Genomic DNA, 21712 nt, shown 5'->3' with positions numbered 1-21712 from the left:
CCTGAGCCCGTCTGTGTCTTTCTTTCTTTCTTCCTTTCTTTTTTTCTCATCATTCCTTAATATCCTTCGAGCTCCATTTCAATAGGAAGCAACACAGTGCACCTGGTTGTTCAATTTGCTTGGAAGGAGAACTGGCCAGAGGTGCATTTGTATATTGACTCATGGACTGTTGTTAATGGTTTAGCTGGATGATCAGGGACTTGGAAAGACCATAATTGGAAAATTGGTGACAAAGAGGTCTGGAGAACAAGTGTGTGGATAGACCTTTCTGAGTGGGCTAAAAACATGAACATATTTGTATCCCATGTGAATACACACCAGAGGGTGACTACAGCAAAGGAGTGTTTTAATAATCAAGTGGATAAGATGGCCCATGCTGTAGATACCAGTCAGCCTCTTTCCCCAGCAAATCCTGTCATTGCCGAATGGGCTCATGAGCAACATGGTCATGGTGATAGGGATGGAGGTTATGCATCAGCTCAGCAACATGGACTTCCACTCGCCAAGGCTGACTTGGCTACAACCACTGCTGAGTGCTCAATCTGTCAGCAGCAGAGACTCACACTTAGCCCCCAATATGGCACCATTCCCCCAGGTGACCAGCCAACTGCATGATAGCAGGTTGATTACAATGGACCACTCCCTTCATGGAAGGGGCAGAGATTTGTTCTAAATGGAATAAACACATATTCTGGATATGGGTTTGCTTTCCCTGCATGCAATGCATCTGCCAAAACTACCATCCATGGGCTTACAGAATGCCTTATCCATTGTCACGGTATTCCACACAGCATTACTTCAGATCAAGGAACACACTTCACAGCAAATGAAGTGTAGGAATGGACACATGCTCATATAATTCTCTAGTCTTACCATGTTCCCCATCATTCAGAAGCAGTTGGATTGATAGAATGGTGGAATGGCCTTTTGAAAACTCAATTATGGTGCCAACTAGATGGCAATACCTTGAAGGGCTGGGGTAATGTTTTCCAGGAAGCTGTATATGCTCTGAATCACCTCTGCTGTTTGGTGATATTCCTCCCATAGCCAGGATCCATGGGTCTAGGAACCAAGGGGCGAGAATGGGGGTGGTGCCATTCACTATTACCTCTAGGAATCCACTAGGGAAATTTTTGCTTCCTGTCCCTGCAACCCTGAGCTCTGTTGGTCTACAGGTTTTAGTTCCAAAAGGGGGAGTGCTTCCACCAGGAGAAACAATGATTCCATTGAACTGGAATCTAAGATTGCCACCTGGTCACTGTGGGCTACTCATGCCCCTGGACCAACAAACCAAGAAGGGGATTACATTATTGGTTGAGGTGATTGACCCTGACTATCATGGGGAAATAGGACTGCCACTACATAATGGAGGTAAAGAAGAGTTTTCTTGGTATATAGGAGATCCCCTAGGGAATCTTTTATTACTACCATGCCCTGTGGCTACAATCAATGGAAAACTGCAACAACCCAATCCAGTCAGGACTACCAATGGGTCTGAAACTTCAGGAATGAAGGTTTGGGTCACCCCACCAGGCAAAGAAGCATGGCCAGCTAATTGCTTGCTGAAGATAAAGAGAACATGGATTGGGTAGTGGAAGAAGGTAGTGATAAATATGAACTACGACGACGTGATGAGTTACAGAAATGAGGACAGTGATGCTGTATTGTTCCTTTATTACTATTTAAATTGTAAGATATCAAATTTAAGAATGAATATTACCCAAGGACTTGCACCCTAATCTGGAGAGATTTTCTGTTTCCAGTTATATGCAGGACATTTGAGTATTCCACACAGCATGGCATCAGTATTCATGATACTGATGAATCATGTTAGGTGAAAGAAAAAAATATGTGTTTTAATGTCTTTTATTTAGAAATTAGGTATGGTTTAAGGTGATATATATGGCTGCCAAGTTGACAATGGGTGGACTGTCATGGTCAGCTTCATGTGTCAACTTGACCAGGTTGTGGTACCCATTTGTCTGGTTGGGCAAGTGCTGGCCTGTCTGTCGCAGTGAGGACATTTCATAGAATTAGGTCATAATCACATCAACTGCATCCACAGCTGATTCCATTTGTTGTCAGCCTAGGGGAGTGTCTTCTGCAATGAGTATTGCTCAATCGAGTCACTGGAAGCCTTTTAAGGAGGATTCAGGAGACAGGCTCTCTTCCTGTTTTGCTGGCAAGCCGCCTCTGTGGAGTTCATCCAGACCCTCCATTGGAATCATCAGCTTCACAGCCTGCCCTGCAGATTTTGGACTCTGTGTTCCCATGGTTGCATGAGACACTTTTATAAATTTTATATTTGTGAGTGTTACCTGTTGATTCTGTTTCTATAGGGAACTCTTACTAATACACACTGCTATAGTGCATCTTTCACATAAGGAAAATATACTTACTAAATGTGTGCAGCACTTTTCAGGTTCTTGACCTCACTTGGTAGTGAGGTTCATGTTTAGATGCTTACTTAATGTAGAACACTAAATTATATAGCTAATTCAAGCTGTTCCCACAGGACATCAGTGTTTCTTAAGCTAAATCCAAATGTTCCCTGACAAAATTGAATACTGATGCCATACACTCAGTTCAGAGAAAAAAATTACTAAAGTTAATAGATTGAATTCTCTCAATTTTAGGATTTTCCCCCCTAATGTTTTTGTTAGGCTTTTGTTGCCTATCACCTGTTTTGATGCAGAGAAAAGGTTTGAAAAGTTTGAAATGCTATGATACTAGAAAAATCTGAAACAGTTGGTCATGCTTACTTCAATTACTTGTGCTATTTATGAAAATATGCCTATAGTTTTGCTCTTATACTTTTTAAGGGCCATATTTTCCCATAGATAATGTGTTCTGAGTTCATATTATATAATTCAGTATGCAAGCATTTTAATGAGTGTTGCTTCCTATGAGACGGAGCTCAAAGGATATTAAGGAATGATGAGAAAGAGAGAGAGAGAGAGATAGAAAGAAAGAGACAGACAGGATCAGGGGGTCTGAAGCTTAACTTTAGCAAACAACAGACAAATTTATTTTGAACCAGATCCTGCTTATATACTGCAGGATAACGAAAAGCATGCCTGCTTTTCCTGAGGAAACAAAGTACTTAACTTTCTTCATACTTAACATAATCATTTGGGGGTAAACAAACATTCTATTCTGTTCCTCCCAGACTGTTCCAAACAAAGCAAGTAACAATCTCCTCAGTTTCTTGCCCACCCAGGGACACCAGCTGCTCCCAACAAATTCTGCAGGTCTTGTTTTAACCCTTTGGCTCCTACATTTCCCCCTTTTTATTTTATTAGCCAAGGTGACTGTGCCTGTCTTAGGTTGCCCTTAAGCTCTGAAGGAAGGGTCTTACCTGTCATTGGCTACCGGTCAAGCTCTCTGACTTTGATTATTTGTTGTTTAACACAGCCAAGGAGGAAGAGAAAGAGTATAAACAGCCCCAAACTTAACAATGCAGTTCCAGTAATCACAGCCACAGTGATAATTCCAATGATTCTAATGACAGCTCTAATAATGAGTCCAATTAGTCTCTTAGTCCTTTTCAGATATTCTTTTGCCAAATGGATCAGGACTTGGGTTTCTGGAGAGGATTTCCAGGATCTTGACATCTGCACCAGCAGCCAAGTGCCTCTTCTTTTTCATGCTGCTATAATCGTCTCATTTTCCTGCAACATAAATGCTTGGAGACAAGCGAATAGAAAATAATTCTCACAATTAAAAATTTGATTTCCTATATGCATACAGTGTTTATGGCTGCTATTTAAAAAGAAGTTATAGTTACTAGGATTTGCTATAAAAATTGGTCCCAGTCCTAGGAAAATTTTCCATAAATTTCTCTGAATAATGTATTTATCATCCCCAAAATTTGGCACAAATCATCCTCTATGTATTACTCTCTGATTTAGCTTGCCTGTCCATATAGTCTCAGTTATCACCAACCCCACAGGGGCCACATCTCTTACAATTCCATAGGAATCATTAATTATGATAACTGCTCAGTCCATATGATGTAACTGCCATCCATTCCAACTTTCCTTCCCATCTAACAGGCAAGTACCATTTGATTCCATAGAGTTATACATATGGGTCTTTCTAAAAATGGAAGAGTTAAATTTGATACCATTTTTCTTCTTCTTTAAGTAGTTTTGGAAGTTTTGAATCTACTGGACCTGGGAATCCTAAACTTGTATTCAGATATTTTGGTAAAGTTGTATCTGCCTGTATTAGGGCCTGCAGCAAAAGTGGGTTAGAAATATAAGCCCAATAAGTATAATTTTGTCCCTGTCTTTCAGCAATTAGAGCTATATGTCCTATAATATACATTACCCATTTAGTTATTTTCATCTGGGTTGACATGTCTGGGTTTTATTCTCTTTGAGGGAATCCAAACCAAGTTTCCATCATCTGCAATGACAAGAGAAAATCCCCTTCTCCACACCTTTATCATGCCTGGTTTCCATAACTCATCTTTAACATCTTTCCAATAGATCAGCTGCAGCTACAGCTGCAGTTCTGTTTGGGTTGTATCATTTTTCTTTCCCAAATTACTAAAATGTTGTTCTGCAGGAGTCTGTGATGAATTATCATAAATGTTTAAAAAATTTAAAGTTAACAGTGCTTTTGCTAATTGATCTTTAGGTGTACTTATTTTCACAACATCATCTTCCTGATTGTCCTCTCCCCTTTTTGTTTCAGGAGCATAGACTTTAGTGTCCTTGCAGATATGTATTTAAGCATTTTTGTCAATTGTTTGGTAAAAAGATCTATTCTAAAACACCATCTTGCCAAAATAGGTCTGTGGGAGATTGTAAGGTAAAGAAAATAATATAATCAACAGGCTTTTCTAGATCTATTTGAACAAACTGTTCTTCTTGAATGCAGTGTTCATTTAATTGCAATTCTTGTTCAGCCACAGCTGTTAACTGCTTTTTCCTTAATAAATCAGTATCTCCTTGTAAAATATCAAACAAGTTCTGTAACATGTAATTAGGAATCCCTAAAGTGACAAGTAGCAAAAATGAAAGCCGAGTGTCAATAGTGACTGGTACCCATAGTAAATAACCAGATTTTTTAAAGTGAATTTTTAAAAATGATTGAAAAGGAATGCAGGAATGTGGATTTTTTATAATTGACTGTGCATTTTTGGTGATTTTAAATTTATTGCATGCAGTTTTTGTGATATTTTCCCACAATAGTGGCCAAATTCCAATTTACTTACATGACCAGGCCCAGTTAGGTCCTCTGGGAACTGGCTAGGGACCAAGAGGAGCTTCCTGGGACCTAGATATCTTTATTAACATACACCTCCCTCTGGGAGGATAGCCAGTCCTCCTGGCTAGACTGCATGTTTTAACTGTTTCTTACCAAGGTCATGTGATAGTAACATCAGCTGCGTGTAATGGCAACATCAGGTGAACAGAACAGACTCCACAAGTAGATTTTTTCCTTGCATTCAGCCCTCAAATCTGATCTGCTCCCAACATAAGCCATGGTCATTTGGGGATAAATTTAGTTTATACATATGTAGTTTATATAAACACTGGACAAAGCATTAAGATATTTTGGCTTAAAGGAATTTAGGTATTTATATGATTTGAATATTATTTGGCCAATAATAGATTCATCTACAGCAATATTCCTTAGATTAATAGATTAAGCCACCTGGTTTGGGACAAGAAAAGAAGCAGTTTTTTGCCAGTATGATGATACCCAGGAGAAAATAAGTATTGTTTTATACAGATAATGACATGATAAAAGTTAACATAAGTTATTTTGATAAAACACAGACTCTTTGCTTTTTACACTGATTATCTAGAAAAAATTTTTATATCTTTTCATTAGAACAGGCTAAGAGCCCAAGAAAATATTGTCATTTTAGACTCATTTTTTCTTGATTTTGACTATGATTTCCATTTTTACAAACTCTTTGCAATTATTATATTAGTTTAGGCTTTGTCTTATATTTTTCTCATTTTGTTTGTCCTTTCTCTCCTTTAATTACTCCAAATATTCTCTCAATTTTTCTATCCTATTTTTTTTTAAGAAATAGCTCCTTCTTTGAAGAAGCTTTTTGAGACTCTTTTTCCCAACTAGAGTTACCTTGTCTCTGGCTATATTTCCTGGCTGTGTCATCCTTATGCTATTAACCATTTCCCTTCACTATTTTTTTCCTAACCAGAACCTAGTTTCTTTATTTTTCCTAAACTCCCTTCTGTTATTGCCCCATGTGGCCTCACTGAATTGTTATGGAAAAATGTTTTCAGCTCAGAACTTTCTTCATTCCTTTTCCCTCAATGTCTCCCATCTCACTATGGGGAGTCTGCTTTAAGCTCTTCTCTGTTTCATACACAAAGTCTTTTTCTTTAAAATACAAATAACTCTTAAAATTTATCAGAACCTTATTTTTGTAACGGCACCCTAACAATGTTTTCAACACACAAACATACATAAATACATACTCCTCCACTGCTTATTGTGATTACCTGTTGTGTACCCTGATGCTCCAAGGAAAATGCTTACTTACCAATATGACTCGAGTCCTCTTCTATCAGCTGGACACATGTCCCTCTAATGGAGACTTTTCCTTGGTTCCTTAATATTGTTATGAAGTCTTCTTCTTCAAGCCCCATGTTGGGCACTAGATGTTGCTTCCTATGAAATGGAGCTCAAAGGATATTAAGGAATGATGAGAAAGAGAGAGGGAGAGAGACTGAAAGAGAGAAAGAGACAGACAGATGGGATCAGGGGGTCTGAAGCTTAACTTTAGCAAACAACAGACAACTTTATTCTGAACCATATCCTGCTTATATACTGCAGGGTAACAAAAGGCATGCCTGCTTTTCCTGAGGAAACAAAGTACTTAATTTTCTTCATACTTAACATAACCATTTGGGGGTAAATGGACATTCTGTTCCTCCCAGACTGTTCCAAACAAAGTAAGTAACAATCTCCTCAGTTTCTTGCCCACCCAGGGATGCCAGCTGCTCCCAACAAGTTCTGTAGGTCTTGTTTTAACCCTTTGGCTCCTACAAATGAGCCCAAAACAGCATTATGAATTTTCAATTTATTGGCCCTAAATATGCTGGAGAAACACTACATTAAGGTCTGAGCATAAAACTATCTTTGGGGTTCATGCCAAAGGTTAAATTCCAAAATCAGACTACCAAATTCTATCCTAAAATAAAAATAGATGGCAAGAATTCCAGTATAGATGCTCAGCTTCAATTTTTTCTTAAGTACTTAGTATATACATTAAGTATGTTACTATAATTAAGTTGTATACAATTTGTTTGTATGTATCACTGCATTACCATTTGAGAAATTCTGCAGTGCACTGTTAGGCAGTTAGTTTTAAAATAGTGAAACTTCAGCTTTTAGTCCAAACAGCCCTGAGAACAATGCATTCAAATTACAGCTCAACTAGAAACCATCTACTTGAGAAACATTAAAATACAGAAAACAAATTCTGGAAAAGTTGTAATTTAAAAAGGTTATCAACATTTGAGACACTACCAGACTACAATAATTTTAAGAGTCAGAAGTACTTTGGAAATAAGGAACAAACATACAAAGCTATGTGTTTCCATGTACACACTCATATTGTGCTGTAATGAAAAACTGTGTCCTAAAATTTTATAGCCTAAACACTTTATTGTGGCATCTCCTATAAAAGATGGTATGCTCAAGCTGCAGAAGAGTTCTGGTATAATACAAAGCATTGGTACAGAAGATTGTACCAAAAGTGGAAAGAATCAAGAGCTTGGTTATTAACAATTTCTTCAAGTGACTGACAACCCTTGGAGAGAAACATGAAAGAAGCATCATAATTATGTTTATGATGCAAATGCTTATAAGTGAATTTGACTTGATTAATTTATTTTGACTATTTCCAACAGCATTCAACTTTGTAGCACACACAATGTCTGTCACAGTAGAAATAAAATATTGAACTGTTACAGTAGAAATAAAATATTAAACTAGAAAGAAACATATGTTCTGTTAACATAATACTGTATATAATGTGGTGAAAGGTAGGCAGATAAAACTATTATACCACTTATGTAATCTATCAACATGACATTCTATATTCTATGCATGGTAACTTGAGATCTTTAACATTTGTTACAAATGAAGCACAACAAACACTAGGAATCAATATTTAGCACTTTTCTGATGTCATCAAAAAAGAATAAAGTCACTTCTAAAAAAAAGAATGAAGTCAGTTTTATGTTTAAAAATAGATGTTCCCTGCTTCCTTTTAATACAAATTATAGAGCTTTACACAATGAAATACTTTATTCTAGAGAAACATCTATTAACTTACACGAAAATATGCAGTCCTATATCTATAAAATCTATACTTACTATTGTAAGTCAGAGGAATTTTTATACTTCATATAGTAATCTAATGAAAGTGCTTATAAATAAATAGGTTTTGCCTTTCAAGGTTTGAAGATAGATATGCACTGTTATAATCTGTACAGTCTTACACTGCAAATGAAAGCATATTTATGTGAAGCTTCACAATTAGGAAGAACAAGGGAATGCTACTCCAGAATTAATACTAACCCAGGCCACTAGGAAGGCTAACTGTGGTCATATGTACCATTCTTTTAAGTCTGACAAGCCAAGTCATATAAAACAGGAAACAATATTACCATGTGCACAGAGAATCAGTTTTGCTGTATTTCTGAAGTTGAAGGGCACCTTTGTCATTACAAAATATTTCTCTTTATCTGAAGAAATGTTGCTTACCTTATTATGTAATGTTTACAGATTCTGATAGGAAAATTATTACCAGTTTTCTATTCTTTAGTTTCTCATGGTATATCTTTTTCTGTCCTTATAGTGACATCTTTTCTTTAATTTTATTTGAAGCTATGTATGTGGAAAACAATTTTGTTTTCTAACAAAATCTCTCAATCTTAGTATTTTATTTTTGATGTTCTGTTTATTTACATTTAATTTAAATTCCAATCCATTTTTGTTGGTAGCTGGTACCTTAATATTTGCTTTTGTTTGAACTGTTTCCTATTTCCTTTTCTCTTCTATGTGTCCCTCTTTTTTACTAATAGATTGTTATTCCATTGTGGTTGTTTGAAGCTGCCATTTATCTGAGTAAAGGTCATGTTCTTTTATTCCAGTCCTGTAGGTACAGACCCATTGTAGGTGGGAACATTGATTAGTTTATTTTAATTGCAATGAGAACCACCCCATTAAAGTAGGTTGTAATCCCCTTACTGGGGTCTTTCATAAGAGGGAAGAGGGCCCAGGAAAAGCTAAGAGTTCAGAGAAATGCCATGATGAAGCTAAGAATGGACAATGGCTAATTTTAATACACTATTGCATCTAACATTTTGAAAATTAGATTCTACATGCTTAATTCCTTGTTTGCTGTGGTTAACAGACCATGTTCTTTATAAATCACTATATGAGCATGCAAAATGACAAAAGCATATCTCGAATCTGGGTATAGGGTAACTGATCTGCACCCAGCTTTAGGGTTTTCTGAATGGCAACTAAATCTTCTTCCCTTTGCACTGAAGTTCCAGGCAGAAGAGACATCACCTTGTCTGAATAGACTTCATCCAACAACTTACACAATCATATTTTGGGCAAGTCCACTCCTGCAGTTTTTATTTTTCTGGGTGAAAGGTGGCAGCATTGAGCATATTTATAGTCTTTAGGATAAAATTTGAATTGTTCAACAGCACTGTTCAATAATGACTCAGTCTTTCCATAGGGTGCCATCGTCCCCTTTTTGTTCTAATATGATAAGGACATAGTAGGGGCTTAGAATATGGGTTGGGAAGCCTAAAGTAAATGTTTCAGCTTCTTGAAGGAGCTCACAATTGAATGCCACTGTGTATTAAAAAGTAGGCAATCTTTGGATCACCCTATCAAGCTATCTTGACAAATAAGCCACTGGCCACATATTTCCTCCAAAAGGCTGCACTAGCTCTCCTAAGGCAATGCTTTGCTTTTTATGGACAGAGGTTAAATTCTCTCATAGGGTCAGGGAGCCCCAAGTCTGGAGCTGACATCAATTTATCCTTTAAACTTTGAAAGCCAATTGTATATGCTGGTGTCCATTCCAAAGTGTCTTTTTCCTATCCATTCAGGGCCAGATATATGGGTTTGGCTATTAAGCCAAAATTGGTTATCTACAGTCAATAGTAGCTGGCCACACCCAAGAACCCTCTGAGTTCTTTTTTGGTCTTTGTCATGGCTACTCATCAAAGAGCCTCTTTTCTACTAAGCAGCAGAGCTTGTTGTCCTTGTAGACAGAGAGAGCTCAAATCTTAGGTATTTGTAATGGGTCTGTGCAATCTCAGCCCTTTCCTCAGATAATTTATATGCTTTCATGCCTAGCTTGTCAGCACTGCTATGGTGTTAGTGTCTGAGGATTCTTCTAGCTGTAAGAATATCATCTACATATTGAAGAAAATGTTTCTTATGGAGATTACTACCTGGAGACCTCTGGACAAGGCTTGTCCAAATAGAATAAGGATATTTTTCAAACCTTGAGGAAATATAGCCCAGTAATATTTCTGTTTTATTTCTGTGTCAGATTCCTCACACTCGAAGGGAAAAAGGTTTTGAGAATCTTTATCTAATGGGATGCAATAGAAGACATCTAAAACCAAAAACCAAGTATATGCCTCAGAAATATTGATGAAAAGAGCATATAGAGTAAACCCTAGTTGGATGTATATCTTCTATTATTTGATTTATAGCCATCAAATCTTGGTCAAGTCTGTAATCTTGAATCTATGGTGGGCTAGTTTGAAAGGATTTATGTATCCTAAAAAAGCCATGTTTTAATCTTAATCAATCTTGTGGGAACAATTGTTTCTTCTAATCCTTATTCAGCACCATAGGTTTGAAATTTGATTAGATTATCTCCATGGAGATGTGACTCACCCAATTCTGGGTATTAGCTTTTGAATATAAGGATATGTGACTCCACCCATTCCAGGTGGAGCTTGAGTAGTTTACTGGAATCTTTTAAAAGAAGAAATGTTTTGGAGAGAGTCCTTTTCAAAAGACACAAGAAAGCCACAGCAGAGCTGAGCAAAGCCGTGGCAGAGCCATGGGGCTGAGAGCCCATGGTGCCAGAGATCTTTGGAGATGAAGAAGGGATATGTCTTCAGGGCAGCTTCCTGAACCAGGAAGCCTGAAGAGAAAGCTAGCAGACATCACAGTGTTAGCCATGTGCCTTTCCAGTTGAGAGAGAAACCCTAATTCAGCCTTTCTTAAGTACAGGTAACTTCTTGTTGGTGCCTTTATTTGGAAATTTTATAGACTTGCTTCAATTGGGACATTTTCATAGTCTTAGAATTGTAGACTTGCAACTTAATAAAAGCCATTTAAGAGCTGTTCTGGGGCAGGTCACTGTGGCTCCATTCAATCCTGGTGTCTGCCTATGTGGGAAACAAAAAGGTGTTCAGTTTCTGGCATATTGCATTCCAGAAGTTAGCAAACTAGAATATTTGGTTTTAGCACTGACAAAATAATGGTGTCAAAGTCTGATTGAGAGGGTCTCATTAGAATCCATTCTAGAATTATGTTAATTAATGGCAATTAAATAATGTGCTCTCTGGCTTCTCATATAAGTGGATATTGTTTTAAATGTGGTGGAATGATGTCCAGCCACAATCTTACATGACTTCCTGAACATCTTTGGCTCACCCCAGGGAACCTCTTTAGCCCATACCTTAATATGAATTTGTTGCTTGATGTTTTGGGTACACTGATTCTTTCTGGGCAGGCTTAAAATTGCTGCTTGCAAAGCACAGGTATGGATTGCTAGACCCTGTAAGTTCATTTCATCAGGTTAGAAAGAGATATTTGCTTGTATAGAAATTTGTAAGCCAATTGATCTCTAATTTGGCTTTGCAGCAACTTTGGGCACAATCTGTTATTAGCAACTCCAGACATGCCCCAAACAGTGATGGATTCCTTTGAAGTACAATTAAGTTCAGGATTTAAAATTGAATAAGTTGCTCCCATATCCACTGGGAAAGTAACTAGTTTTGTACCCACTTGGAGTGAGATCTCATGTTCCAATGGGTGATCAGGATAGATTATTTCTTTACTGGTGGAAAGTACCCCAGGGACTCATCGTTCCAGGTCATTATCTTCATCTCTTGTCAGCTATGGGCATTAGGTTGCTGATACACATTTTGTTTCCTTTCATGTCAATCTGCATCATTCCTTATTTCAGTAGACACATTGCTGCCAGAGACCACGGCTTTCCCTGGGTCCACTGGAGTCTTGCATTTCACAGACTTCTTTGGCTGCTTCAAAGTCTTACTCAGGACTTTTCCTAAGAGATTAACATTGAGGTTAGCTAGGTAAGTATATTGCTTCTTTTTTTTACATGTAGAATCCTGATTATAAAAATCTTTAAAGGTAATTTCCATAAGATCAAATATTGGTTTACCTAGTTTTCTTCCAGCTTTTGTAATTTCCCAGAAATCTTGAAATTTGCAAAAAACTCTGGCAAATAAAGGACTGATTTATATCATGTTTATTTATTTAGTCTTTAGGGTTTATTAGTAAACATGCATTAAGCCCTGAATACCCTCCTAGAAATCCTGAGGGGATTTCCTTTTGATCTTGGATGACTTCTTGTACTTTACTCAAGTTATTTTGTTTAAGCACCAGTTTACAGAGGTCCATTATAACGCAAGCTTTATAATGATCCAATTTTGTCCTAGTGGCTTGTTCATTTGTACTCTAATGGGGGTCAACTTGTGGAATGGATAGGTTTTCCAGGGATGTGTACTGCATTTCCTAGATCATTATTGCTTAAAGAATTATTGTGCTGCTTAAACTGTTTGTACTCCAGAAAAAACATGTGCTTTTAATCCTCATTCAATCTTGTGAGGGCAGGCGTGTTCATTTAATCCTGATCCAATATTGTAGGGTGGGACCTCCTGGTTAGGTTGTATCCTTGAAGAGGTGACACATCCAATTGCAGGTGGTAACTTTCGATTAGATTGAGATATGACTTCACCCATTCACATTGGGTCTTAATTTGCTTACTGGAAACTTTAAGAAAACTCCAAGAAAGGGGAAGCATTCAGAACTGATGCAGACACAAACATGTGAAGATACATGGAGTGCCAGCACAGATGTTTGATAGCTAATACAGAGATCAGACATCTGGAGATGGAGAAGGAGCTGAGAGAGCCATTTGAACAGAGAAGTCTGTAGGAAAGAAACTTCCAACCCCAGGAGATGTTAAGCTAAGAGAAGTAACCCAAAGTTTTTCCCTTAGTAGCTAGGTGAGGATCCACAGATACTTAGAGAGGACGCTGCTGCACCAAAGACAGGAAGCACCAGAAGCAGGAATAAGGACCAACAGATGCCAGCCACCTGCCTTCCCATGTGATAGACATTGGTCTTTCTTAAGATTTAAGGTATGTTTTTCCGGATGTCTTAGTTTTGACATTTTAAAGGCCGTAGAGTTATAAACTTGCAAATTAATAAATCCCCTTTATAAAAGCCAATCCATTTCTGGTATATTGCATTCCAGCAGCATTAGCAAATGGGAACAGATTTTGGTACCAGAGAAGTGGGATGCTGTGGTTTGCAAATACTAAAAATGTTGGAATGGCTTTTTACATGGATAAAGGGAAGGTTCAGGAAGATTTGTGATATGATTGGTAGAGAAGGCCTGTATTATTTTGAAGAGACTGTTAGAAATACAGACTCTAAAGGTACTTCTGATGAGGCCTTAGCCAGAAATGATAACTGTGTCATGCAAACTGGAAGAAAGGTGACCCTTGTTTTAAAGTGGCAGAGAAGTTGGCAAATTTGAGCACTGGTGGTGGAGGGTAGGCAGCATTTGAAGGCCATAGCCTGGGATACTTAGCTGAGGAAATTTTCAAACAAAATATGGAAAATGTAGCCTTGTTTCTCCTTGGAACTTATAAGAAAACATCACAGGAAAAGGATAAGTTGAGAACTGCACCCTTGGGTACAAAGAAACCAGGAATTGATGGTATTTAAAATTCTGGGCTTCCAGAGAGCAAGACCCCATAGAATAGAGCCCATTGTGAATTTAAGCAAACATTAAACAAATGAGCCATTTCATAAAAAGCCTGGCTTGGAGATGGAGTTATCCAGAAAGGATTTGGGAAAAGTCTTATAGCTTGATGGCTTTGATTCCTGTATGCTACATGCTAAATCAAAAATATTTTTTGTGAGATATGTATTAAACAGAACCACTGCTAGACTAGTCTAAAAGGACAGAATGAAGGAAAAATTGCTTCAAAGGCAGAATCATGAAGCTAAGGTATAGAGCCAGGAAATCTTGGATTAGGAGAGTAGACCTACCCATTTACATGAAAGGGTGAGTTTGCTCTTAAGGCAGAGGGCAAACCTTCTGCCTCAATGTTCAGGAAGACTTTTGGTACCCATTCCTTGGGTAAAAGGGAGAGCCTGCGTGCCATCCATTGCTCTTATGGGGTTAAGAATGTGCCCTAAGAAGGAAGATAATCCAAGTGCTGCACTGATGTTTGGAGAAGATAGAGCTGAGAATAAGGTGGTCTCCTCAATGTTCTGCAAGATTGCAACTCTCGCTCCAGCATTTGGAGAGAGCAGGACTCCTGCATATGCCCTTGGAAAGGGTGGGACTGCTGTTCTATCAAGGTTGATAATGAGGCCCGATAGATAACATATCTATAATATAGTCATTTAAATCAAGTGCAATTTGTCTTGCAGGTTTTCAGAGCTGTTTGCATTCTGTGAACCCACTTTGTCTTTAGATTTCTCCCTCTGGCAATGGGAATGATTAACCTATACTGTTTCTCCTTTGTATATTACAGATGAAAACCAATTTTGCCTTGGAGTAGCTAAGTGAGGATCCACAGATGCTTAGAGAGGAAGCCACTGAAAACAGAACCAGGAACAAGGACCAGATGCTAGCTACATGTGTTTTGATTTGGCAGATATCAGCCTTTCTTAGGAGTCAGGATAAGTTTCTCTGGATGCCTTTGTTTGAACATGTTAAAGGCCTCAGAACTGTAAATGTGTAAGAATAAATCCCTTTATAAAAGTCAGTCCATTTCTGGTGTACTACATTCTGGCAACATTAGCACACTGAAACTGTTATCATGATCAAGAGCCTCTTCAATTACAATTCTTCTTTCTTCTGAGTTCAATAGCTCATCTACTTTTTTTTTTTTTTTTGGTCTAACTACAAATGAACAGCCTGTAGAGCAGTTCCTTATTTCTTTTTGCGGACAATACTTCAAGGCCCTTGGTAGATGAAGGGCCAGCTCTTGATGCACTCCAAGAAGAATCATTCTTTAAATAAACTTCTTATTTTAGAATGATTTCATATTTAAAGAAAAATTGCAAAATAATACAGAGCTACATTATACCCCTCACCCAGTTTTCTCTAAGGCTAACATCTCACATTTGCCATAGTACATTTGTCAAAATTAAAAAACCTACATTGGTACAATAGTATGAACTACACACTGATAAGTTTTTCCATGAATGTCATTTTTCTGTTCCAGGATTCAGTTCAGGGTATCATATTGAATTTAGCAGGAAAAAACTTCTAATGTTCTACTGCTGAGAACCAAAAATCAGCAATTTCTAGGCAATACAGCTGATCAACATCAAAATGTCAATGTGAGCAATTATAAAAATGAATTTAGTGCCCAAGAGCCACCTAAGCACACCATAGTATCCAATTCTTCATAATTCTAGGGCAAAGTAAAAACAAAAGTCAGTCATAAAACCTTTTTTTATGTTCCTAAAGATGCTAAAATACATTGACAGGGTATTTTTAAATCGTATATCCTGTGAAAATATCTCATTAAAATAATTCTTTTTATATTACCTAGTATGGATTCCTACATTTTCCTAGATACAGTCACAGAGAGAGGCTGATTTGGATACTAAATCTGCCAGCTAGGGAGGTTTCCCACAGACACGAGAGAAACAAACAAAGTTCTTTTGGTTATCAAAGATGATAATGGATAAAGACCGGTGGTCATCAATCTTTGGTGTGCATCAAAATCACCTGGAGGGCTTGTTAAAGCACAGATTACCGGATCCTATCCCCAGAGCCTCTCATTAGGTAGGTCTGGGTAGGGCCCAAGTGTTTGCACTTTTAACAAGTGAGGCAAATGCTGCTGGTCCAGATACTGCACTTTGAAGATTACTGTCTTCAATCCTCCCTCATTCACCTTCATGGATAATTTACTTGGTTCAAGAAGGCCAATGAAGTTCAGGGTTTCTCTCTGAAGTGGAACAGCACATGGCAAGCACAATCAGTTTCTCTCTCATCTGGAAGGGCACATGGTGAACATGGCGTCATCTGCTAGCTTCTTCTCTCCTGGCTTCTGGTTTCACGAGGCTACCCAGGAGGTGCTTTCCTTCTTCATCCTCAAAGGCCACTGTCTCGTGGACTCTCTGCCTCATGGTGCTGCAGCATTCTCTGCTCTCTCCGAATCTCGCTCATCTACTTTTGATTGAATATCAGTCCAATTAGTATTATGCATTGTAAGAACTAAATCAAATATGCTTTCCATTTTATCTGGGCTCTGCTTAATAGCTGGTGTCATGGTTAGGAACAGGTGTCAACTTGGCCAAGTTGTGGTACCTCTTTATCTGATTGGGCAAGCGCTGGCCTGTCTGTTGCAATGAGGACATTTCATAGGATTAGGTCATGATCATGTCAGCTACATCCACAGCTGATTCCATTTGTAATCAGCCAAAGGGGAGTGTCTTCTGCAATTAGTGATGCTAAATGCAATCATGGGAAGCCTTTTAAGGAGGACTCAGAGGAGACAGGTTCCATTCCTGCTTTGGCTGGTGAGCCTTTCCTGTGGAGTTCATCCAGGCTATCCATTGGAGTCATCGGCTTTGCAGCCTGCCCTGTGGATTTTGGAGAATATTTACCCCAAATGGTTATGTTAAAGATGAAGAACACTGTAAGATAAGAACTTTGCTCCCTCAGAAAATGCCTGTATATCTATTGACATCCTGTGGTATATAACTAGGATTTGGTTGAAAATAAAGTTGTCTGATGTCTGATGTAGAGTTAAGCTCCAGACCCCCTAAACCCATTTGTGTCTGTCTTTCTTTTCTTCCTTTCTCTCTCTCCTTCTCATCATTCCTTAATATCCTTCGAGATCTGTTCCAACAGAAAGCAACAGGAAAGGCCAAGTGGAAGCCACTAGAACTGCCCCTACCAAGCAAAATAGTAAATCAAAAGCAATACCGTATTCCTGGAGGGATTGCAGAGATTACTGCCACTCTTAAGGACTTGAAAGATGCAGGGGTGGTGATTCCCACCACATCCCCATTCAACTCTCCTATTTGGCCTGTGCAGAAAACAGATGGGTCTTGGAGAATGCCAGTGGATTGTCGTAAACTCAACCAGGTGGTAACTCCAATTGCAGCTGCTGTTCCAGATGTAGTATCATTGCTTGAGCAAATCAATACATCCCCTGGTACCTGGTATGCAGCTATTGATCTGGCAAATGCTTTTCTCTCAATAGCTATTAGTAAGGACCACCAGAAACAGTTTGCATTCAGCTGGCAAGGTCAGCAATATACTTTCACTGTCCTACCTCAGGGGTATATCAACTCTCCAGCCCTATGTAATAATCTTGTTCACAGAGACCTTGATCGTTTCTGCCTCCCACAAGACATCACATTGGTCCATTATATTGATGATATCATGTTGATTGGACCTAGTGAGCAAGAAGTAGCAACTACTCTAGATTTACTGGTAAGGCATTTGTGTGTCAGAGGATGGGAGATAAATTCAACAAAAATACAGGGACCTCCCACCTCAGTAAAATTTCTAAGTGCCCAGTGGTGTGGGGCATGTCGAGATATCCCTTCTAAGGTGAAGGATAAATTGCTGCATCTGGCCCCTCCCACAACCAAAAAAGAGGCACAATGCCTAGTTGGTCTTTTTGGATTTTGGTGACAACATATTCCTCATTTGGGTGTGCTACTCCAGCCCATTTATTGAGTGACCAGAAAAGCTGCTAATTTTGAGTGGGGACCTGAACAAGAGGAGGCTCTGTGACAGGTCCAGGCTGCTGAGCAAGCTGCTCTGCCACTTGGGCCGTATGATCCAGCAGATCCAATGGTGCTGGAAGTGTCAGTGGCAAATAGAGATGCTGTCTGGAGCCTTTGGCAGACCTCTATAGGAGAATCACAATGCAGACCCTTAGGATTTTGGAGCAAAGTGTTACCATCTGCTGCAGATAACTACTCTCTTTTTGAGAAATGGCTTTTGGCCTACTACTGGGCCTTAGTAGAGACTGAACGCTTAACCATGGGCCACCAAGTTACCATGAGACCTGAATTACCTATCATGAGTTGGGTGTTGTCTGACCCACCAAGCCATAAAGTTGGGCGTGCACAGCAGCACTCTATTATAAAATGGAAATGGTATATACGAGATAGAGCCAGAGCAGGTCCTGAAGGTACAAGTAAGTTACATGAAGAAGTGGCACAAATGCCCATGGTTTCCACTCCTGCTGCCACATTACCTGCTCTTTCCCAGACCAGAGCTATAGCCTCTTGGGGAGTTCCTTACAGTGAATTGACTGAGGGAGAGAAAACTCGGGCCAGGATTACAGATGGTTCAGCATGATATGCAGGTACCACCCGAAAGTGGACAGCTTCAGCATTACAACCCCTTTCTGGGGTGTCCTTGAAAGACAGTGGTGAGGGAAAATCCTCCCAGTGGGCAGAACTTCGAGCAGTGCACCTGGTTGTTCATTTTGCTTGGAATGAAAACTGGCCAGAGGTGCGTTTGTATACTGATTCATGGGCTGTTGCTAATGGTTTGGCTGGATGGTCAGGGACTTGGAAAGACCATAATTGGAAAATTGGTGACAAAGAGGTCTGGGGAAGAAGTATGTGGATAGACCTTTTTGAGTGGGCTAAAAACATGAAGATATTTGTGTCCCATGTGAATGCACACCAGAGGGTGACTTCAGCAGAGGAAGATTTTAATAATCAAGTGGATAAGATGACCCGTTCTGTGGATACCAGTCAGCCTCTTTCCCCAGCAACTCCTGTTATTGCCCAATGGGCTCATGAACAAAGCAGTCATGGTGGTAGGGATGGAGGTTATGCATGGGCTCAGCAACATGGACTTCCACTCACCAAGGCTGACCTGGCTACAGCCACTGCTAAGTGCCCAATCTGCCAGCAGCAGAGACCCACACTCAGCCCCTGATATGGCACCATTCCCCTAGGTGACCAGCCGGCTACATGGTGGCAGGTTGATTACATTGGACCACTCCCTTCATGAAAGGGGCAGTGATTTGTTCTAACTGGAATAGACACATACTCTGGATACGGGTTTGCTTTCCCTGCACGCAATGCTTCTGCCAAAACTACCATCCGTGGACTTACAGAATGCCTTATCCATCGTCATGGTATGCCACATAACATTGCTTCGGATCAAGGAACACACTTTACAGCAAATGAAGTGCGGGAATGGGCACATGCTCATGGAATTCTCTGGTCTTACCATGTTCCCCAACATCCAGAAGCAGCTGGACTGATAGAACGGTGGAATGGCCTTTTGAAAACTCAATTACAGTGCCAACTAGGTGGCAAAAACTTGAAAGGCTGGGGTAATGTTCTCCAGGAAGCTGTGTATGCTCTGAATCAGCGTCCGCTGTATGGTGCTGTTTCTCCCATAGCCAAGATCCATGGGTCCAGGAACCAAGGGGTGGAAATGGGTGTGGTGCCACTCACTATTACCCCTAGTGATCCACTAGGAAAATTTTTGCTTCCTGTCCCTGCTACCCTGAGTTCTGCTGGTCTACAGGTTTTAGTTCCAAAATGGGGTGTGCTTCCTCCAGGAGAAACAACAGTGATACCACTGAACTGGAAGTTAAGATTGCCACCTGGTCACTTTGGGCTACTTATGCCTCTGGATCTACACACCACAAGGGGATTACATTATTGTCTGGGGTAATTGACCCTGACTATCAGAAAGAGGTAAGACTGCAACTACATAATGGAGGTAAAGAAGAGTTTTCTTGGAATATAGGAGATCCCCTGGGGTGTCTATTAGTACTACCATGCCCTGTGATTAAAATCAATGGAAAACTGCAATGACACAATCCACGCAGGACTACTAATGGCTCTGAAACTTCAGGAATGAAGGTTTGGGTCACCCCACCAGGCAAAGAACCACAGCCAGCTGAAGTGCTTGCTGAGGGGAAAGGGAACATGGAATGGGTAGTGGAAGAAGGTAGTGATAAATATGAACTTCGACCACATGATCAGTTACAGAAACGAGGACTGTAATGCTGTTTTGTTCATGTTATACTATTTAAGTTGTAAGATATCAAGTTTAAGAATGAATGTTGCCCAAGGATTTGCACCCTATTCTGGAGAGATTTAATGTGTTTCCAGTTATATGCAGAACAGCTGAGTATTGTCAGGTAAAAGAAAAAAATGTGTACTTATTTGTTTTCATTTGGAAATTAAATATGGTCTAAGGTGATACATATATATATAGGTGCCAAGTTGACAAGGGGTGGACTGTCATGGTTAGGGACAGGTGTCAACTTGGCCAAGTTGTGGTACCTGTTTATCTGATTGGGCAAGCTCTGGCCTGTCTGTTGCAATGAGGACATTTCATAGGATTAGGTCATGATCACGTCAGCTACATCCACAGCTGATTCCATTTGTAATCAGCCAAAGGGGAGTGTCTTCTGCAATTAGTGATGCTAAATGCAGTCATGGGAAGCCTTTTAAGGAGGACTCAGAGGAGACAGGTTCCATTCCTGCTTTGACTGGTGAGCCTCCCCTGTGGAGTTCATCCAGGCCATCCATTGGAGTCATCAGCTTCGCAGCCTGCCCTATGGATTTTGGACTCTGCGTTCCTATGGTCACATGAGACACTTTCATAAATTTTATATTTGCAAGTGTTCCCTGTTGATTCTGTTTCTCTAGAGAACCCTAATACAGCTGGGAACCCAGATTTCTCATTGCATAGATCTGAGGTGGAAAAAGGGATATGTATGTATATGTATTTCCTAGGTGTGCTGTGGTAATCTTTTCCAGATAGCACTTGTCTGAGAAGGAACTGTCACTGTCTTTGACTTGAAAGGTAGCATAGTGATATGCTACTCATATCACTCTAGATATGAGGTGTGAAGGCCATTGCATGGGAGCTGAAAAGCTTCCTGTGTTCATTCTTGGTCACCTGGCAAGAAAACAGAGGGGGATGAGCAGGTGGGAGAACCAAACCTCAGATACCAGCAGAAAGGGGAGGAGCATAGGAGCTGTGGGCATCCACAAAGGGGCTTTAGCTACCACTCCCTTGGTCAACAGCCCTGGGCACTCCACAACCTAATGTCCAGAAGTTTCAGCTACCAATCTCCCAGCCCAGAAATCTGTAGCCCCAGTCAAGAGCTCAGGGCATGTCTGTTTTGAGGCCTAAGTATACCAGCCACTATCTTTTCACCATGGAGTTCAGAAGCCTCACCCAGCACTTTCTTCACTTGGGGGCTGTGAGTCTCAGCCAGCCCTTTCTTTTCCTAGGGCTAGGTCCTCCTTTATACCCTCTGAAGACAAAAGTTAAGGGGTTCTTAAGAAAAATCTCAATTTTTCTGGTAAAATGCCATCCCCAGACATTCTCACAGCAACATTTCATCCTGAGGTAGAGCCATAAAACACTGCAAATAAGAAA

At 39.7% G+C, this 21712-nt stretch overlaps 1 long non-coding RNA gene across 1 annotated transcript in view; it reads left to right on the top strand.

Annotated features, from left to right (window-relative positions):
- LOC143681122 (uncharacterized) overlaps window positions 1-15141 on the top strand; it is a 60142-nt gene extending 45001 nt beyond the window's left edge. The window contains exons 2-4 of the long non-coding RNA XR_013174377.1: window positions 12233-12362; window positions 13295-13433; window positions 14844-15141. This is a non-coding gene — a long non-coding RNA (uncharacterized LOC143681122). The remainder of the gene's footprint in view (window positions 1-12232; window positions 12363-13294; window positions 13434-14843) is intronic.
- Window positions 15142-21712: the final 6571 nt, after the last annotated feature.

The sequence above is a fragment of the Tamandua tetradactyla genome, chromosome 4 (genome assembly GCF_023851605.1).
Source record: "Tamandua tetradactyla isolate mTamTet1 chromosome 4, mTamTet1.pri, whole genome shotgun sequence".
NCBI lineage: Eukaryota > Metazoa > Chordata > Mammalia > Pilosa > Myrmecophagidae > Tamandua > Tamandua tetradactyla.
The sequence above is the reverse complement of the archived record's forward strand: the minus strand, read 5'-3'. Positions and strand labels throughout refer to the sequence as shown.